Source organism: Telopea speciosissima, chromosome 1 (genome assembly GCF_018873765.1).
Source record: "Telopea speciosissima isolate NSW1024214 ecotype Mountain lineage chromosome 1, Tspe_v1, whole genome shotgun sequence".
Taxonomy (NCBI): Eukaryota; Viridiplantae; Streptophyta; class Magnoliopsida; order Proteales; family Proteaceae; genus Telopea; species Telopea speciosissima.
This window is the reverse complement of record NC_057916.1, coordinates 50,915,097-50,921,096: the sequence shown is the minus strand read 5'-3', so window position 1 is coordinate 50,921,096 and position 6,000 is coordinate 50,915,097.

Below are 6,000 nucleotides of genomic sequence, written 5' to 3'. Positions count from 1 at the left end.
TAAAACTGATGAGAAGAAGAGTCAAATGTCCAAAGTACCCTTTGCAACAGCAGCAGTAGGCAGTCTGATGTATGCAATGATGTGCATGCGTCTGAACATATGCTTTGTAGTGGGCATGGTTAGTCATTATCAGAGTAATCCAGGATTGAGTCACTAGCAAGCGATAAGAAAAAATTTCAATATTTTCATGGGACACTGATCTCATGCTCAGCTACACTGGTTTAGACTTGAGACTGAGAGGCAATTGTGATGCTGATTGGGCTAGTAATAGAGATGAGTGTAAATCCATTTTGGGATATGCATTTGTCCTAAGAGGCGAAGCTATTTCTTAAAGCAGCAAAAGCAGGCTGCATCATCCTATCCATGATGTAGTCAGAGTATGTTATGTGCTTGGCAACAGTTTAGGAGTTTGTTTGGCTTAGTAGCTAGGTTCTTACAACGCTTTAATGTTTTTGCTCATTTAATGATGTTGTACTTATATACTGTGGTAGCACAACAGCCGTGGCATTTTTGAAGGACCCCAAGTGTCACACCCCAAACCACCCCCTGGGAGGATTAGGTAGGTGACCCGAATTGCATAACGGCAATCCGCCAAATCTCATGGATCTAGAAGTAGTTATTACATTCACGGACCCACATTCATCACTTTACCATAAGCAAGATTAGAGTGCTGTAGATAAACTACAATTTTAATAAACAAAGAAAAAGCGTAGCAATACGGAAATGAAGGTGATATATGTATATACAAAGTGTTCTAAAATATTCCCACCTAGTTACAACCCACAAAGAGAAATAAAGCTGACAAAAGCTAAAAGAAAGAAATACATACATATATATTTATACAGTGTGAGATAACTCAACCCCAAAAAGAAAAGAAAACTAAGACTGCACCACAAGCACGATGGGGATAAACTCCTAACAAAAAACAAAAAGGAGTCCCCAAGACAAAAAACATCAAGTACACTCCTCAACGGTCTTCATCGATGACCACCGAGAATGCAGGCATCATCGGCACGACCTCCGTCGGGGTCCACACCAATATCATCATAATAACCAGGGCTCTCCTCCTCATAATGAGCCTCCATGCCACAGCGGCATCCACCTGCAGAATCATCTAAAAGAAAAACATATATAACCGAGTGTGAGCCCCACTGAGCTCATGACTGAAACATATCATCATGCATGCACATGCAACCACAATCCACATGATCCTACATGATATGCAAGTCCAGATTAATTATTAACCACCTAACAATACAGCGAAGTCAGGTTAGTGCTACTACAATCCCCAATACATGTATCCTTGGTGCAGGCTTGGTTACCCCTTCCAGCGATACACCCATTGAGTTATCGGAGAAGATCAGCCGGCTCCAGCATCTCTCTACCCAGGTCAGCCAGACCGATCCTCTAGATTAACTCCTGAGGTAATCGACTCAATATCAATTCACCCAAATCGGTGCATAATCATAATATGTGGCATTCCACCAAAAATTCACCTTTCGGTGCTTCCCAAGCTTTTAGCCCGAGGCTTCCCGGCAAATCTACCCTGGGGCATCCCAGCTGTGCTGAGGCTTCCCGGCATAAACGCCTCTAGTGCTTTACGGTAGACCTCACAGTTATCCAACACCTGAACCCCAGTTGGCAAGGGTGCGTAGCACGGGTGATGAAACTCTAGCCCCATGTCTATATGGCATTGTATGAGTTAGGCGGTGTCAATCGTATCCCATACTACGGGCTACCATCGGCCTCATTTTGAAGCCGACTACGGCTTCTAGTCTAACATTCACAATCATCAGATAAGAATCACAGTGTTGATCAACAGATAATTAATGTGTAATATTTTGAGTAATTGAACATAATTTAAATAACACAGCATTTATAAATTTAGAATTTTAATTGTCGGCATAGTAATACACTTACACATACATATATGATAATACTTCACTCACCTGGGTCTGGTTCTAAGAACTCAGTTGCAAATTCAATTTCGGCTGCAGTCTGGCTGTAGGCCTCGAGCGCGGGATCAAATCCTAGATATAAATAAAAAATTATCATTTTAATATTCTAATCTATTTTTGGAGGTCCTAGGGTTGATCTAAGCTCACTGGGTTGACCCGGTGTACAGTTGGTCTTCACTTGGAATTCTCTAGGCCTTACACTAGGCCTTAGGCCAATGTCCCGGTGCATCATCCAGAGATGGTGGCCTAGGGGTAAAATGGTCATTTACAGTATTAGTACCTGACCCTAGGTTACATTAGGCTTACAATGTTGTCCCCAACTTGACAGTACTGCAGGACCAATCATAGGTAGGGTTTCCAAGTCCTGCGGGAACCACTTGGGTTCCCAAGCATTTATTCATATGAATAGAAGTAGAGAGGGGCATTTAGGTCATTTTCCACCTTCCCACATAGTTTCATGGCCAATGGGTGAGGTCCCCCAAGTCAGAGCATCAAAACAACAACTTTTCATTCACTGGGCGATGTCTCTACATCGCCCAGTGCATCGCCTAGAGATTCAAAAACGAAATCTGGCTGAGTTTCCTAGGTTGCTGGCTATGCGCAGTGACCAAACCTTTTCCCCATGCATGTTAGGGTATTAGGTACCCCCTGGGGTGATCTTCACTCTGGTCCAAGTGGATTTTCAACTGGGCCCACCACTTGGCTGCCAGAGGCTGCCCAGACAGTCCCATTGAATAGTAACCACGATTTCTCCAACTTCCCAGACTTGGTTTCAGCCACATGCAAGGTTGATTCTAGGTGTAATACACTGATTCAAGTCTGCCAAAACTTGGGGTTTGGTCCCATACAGTCAGGACAAAGATCCAAGACTCCAAACAGCCAGTTATCAGTGCAACTGGGCAGTGCAGTCACGCACAGCTAGGTTTCGGTTCCAAGAACAAGAATAGATCTATAAAACCTCATAAAATCCCCAGATCTTCCATGCACCATACTTGCATGGCAGATCTGGGACACTCCATGGCAGTTCCCAACTGTTTTGGGCTGCCAGAGAGTAGAAAACTTATCAAAACATATGAATCAATGGAAGCAGCAAGTATGAGATGTGTTATTTATACCTGCACAGGTTTGAGAAGGCACGAATCTGGGCCTTGGATGCAAGGCTACCTCCCCTCTCTTCCTTCTTCTCTTTCTTCTTCTTCTTCTTCCTCTCTTTTCTCTCTTTTCTCTCTTCTTTCCTCTCCCATGGTTTGAACAGTACCAAGAGCTCTAAAATGAGCTGAGGTACACCTATTTATAGACCCAGCCTGACTAAGGCCTGTTTGGCTGTTAAGGCCCGTTCCCAGAATGCATTTTTTACTACATTCTCAACCATTCTAGGCACACTGGTGGGGTCCACAGGGCATGAGGTGGTCCCTCAGACTCCCCTCAACCTATGGAGGGTGCCCATGTCCAATATTGGTGGTCCCCATAATTTAAAATCAATTAATTATGTTGTTTTGCACTCTGGGCGATGTCTCTGGGTGATGTCTACATTGCCTAGTGCATCGCCCAGAGATTTTAGCAAGGCTGAATCTCAGTGGGCTTGCACAGGGGTTTGACCCATGGTCAGGGCCTTGTCCCCACATGTCATTTAGGGTCTTTTACACACATTTCCAGGGGTGGATCCCATAGTTGTGAAGAGGAGAGAGAATACCTGGAGTCCAGGTAGTACATTATGCTATGAGCTGTGCAGTTGCAAGGGTCAGTGATCCATCTACTGACAGGTATACAGGATGATCCACACAGGGTTTCTTCATCAATCTCAATCATTGGAGTGATACTCCACAGTGTTCTTGGAGATCATTTCTGGGGTTCCTGTCCTTCAGTCAAGATTCCAGTCAGTCACGGGCAGGGTTTGATATTTCTCACCACCTTACAAAAATTTCATCCTCGAAATTTGCTTACCTTGCAATTCGAAGAGTTGAGGATATTTCTCTTTCATTTCTTCTTCACGCTCTCATGAAGCTTCTTCTATGGGATTGTTTCCCCATCAAACTTTTATGAAGGCGACCGTGTGGTTATGGAGATTGTGCTCCTTTCTGTCCAATATCTCCGTACGCTGTTCTTCGTAGGTCATAACCACGTCTAACTGTTCAAGTTCAGTTGACAATACATGCGTCGGGTTGTTGATGTACTTTGTTGGCATCGACACATGGAAAACATCGTGGACACCCAACAAAGATGGTGGTAATGCCAGTCGGGATGCTACGGGTCCCACCTTATTAAGAATTTCATAAGGACCGATGAACCTTGGGCTCAACTTGCCCTTCTTGTTGAAAAGTAGCAATCCTTTAGTTGGAGACACTCAGAGGAATACTTTTTCTCCGACTTCAAATTCAATGTCTTTCCTTCGATTATCCGCATAAATTTTCTGTCTTGACTGAGCTGCCTTGATCTTCTCTCTTATGACATCCACCTTGTCATAGGTTGCTCTGATCATCTCCAGCCCGAGATATTTTCGTTCGCCAACTTCATCCCAATATAGCGGAGTTCGGCATCTCCGACCATAGAGAGCTTCGAATGGTGCCATGCCAGTGGTGGAGTGATAACTATTATTGTATGCAAATTCCACCAGAGGTATGTGAGCATCCCAACTATTGTTCATTTCCAACACACAGGCTCGGAGCATATCCTCCAGAGTCTAAATAGTTCTTTCTGACTGTCCGTCCATCTGCGGATGGAAAGTTGTACTAAAATTCAGTTGAGATCCCAATGCCTTTTGCAAACTTCTCCAAAACCTTGAGGTAAATCGAGGGTCTCTGTCAGATACAATACTGACAGGCATGCTGTGTAAGCGGACTATATTCTCTATATATAGTTGGGCAAGCTTCTCCATAGAATAACTTATCTTGATTGGTATAAAGTGAGTTGCCTTTAGCAGTACATTATGCTATGAGTTGTGTAGTTGCAAAGGTCAGTGATCCATCTACTGACAGGTATATAGGATGATCCACATAGGGTTTCTTCATCAATCTCAATCACTGGAGTAATACTCCACAGTGTTCTTGGAGACCATGCCTGGGGTTCTTGTCCTTCAGTCAAGATTCCAATCAGTCAGGGGCAGGGTTTGACACCAAGTTCAAGGGGAAGGCCAAACCCATTGATATTCGCTATCACTATATTTGGGACATGGTTGCGCAAGGTGAAGTGGTCCTGAAGCATATCTCCACTAGCAATATGGTGGCTGATCCCTTGACAAAGCCCATCGTTAGAGATGTTTTCCATGTTCATGTTAAGAACTTGGGACTAAAGTGTATTTGATAAGTCTTTTTTCAATGGACACTTTTTGGATGAACATTTATTTGTATCACTTGTCTTATATATATATCTTTGAGTGATCATTTGTGTACATATTTGCTTGTTTTTGTAAATTTGTCACAAGGCTTGAATTGACCTACTCACACAGGTGATTCACCTTAGCATTTGGATATAGTGAGCAACATGAGTCTATAAGCTGTTGTGCTTAACAGTACCTTAGTTAGATCTAAGATGAGACATTTTGTGGTCGAACATAGAAGATTTCATACTTCTATGTAGCCTGCCTGCGTATAGTCAAATATGAGATTTTAGATAGAAGCGATGAGGGCCACGGTGCTAGAAACTCAGGTTAGGCGCTTGTCTAAGTATTGAAACATTCTTATGGTGTTTATTTTGTGAGTGACATGCCCATTCCAGTGGGAGTTGCGCCATAGCATATATATCATACTGTATGTGTTTGTGTCAACCATGAGTTGGAGTGACTAAATGAATTCTTGCTTCGTCACTATGTAAGTCACATGGATCATATATAGTTAGTCCTATCAATACCCTTATTACCTAAGATATCTCATGAAGATGGATGCTCAATATCACTACTTTAGCATACTCCTTAGGATCATGGATGATGCGGTCTAGGGGGACTTAACTGGGAAAGCGGTTGAGAATAGTTGGATTAATATGTAGGGGCTCAGGGAAAATCATTCGATAATACACATTTGTATTATGACTCATTGCCCAGGAGACT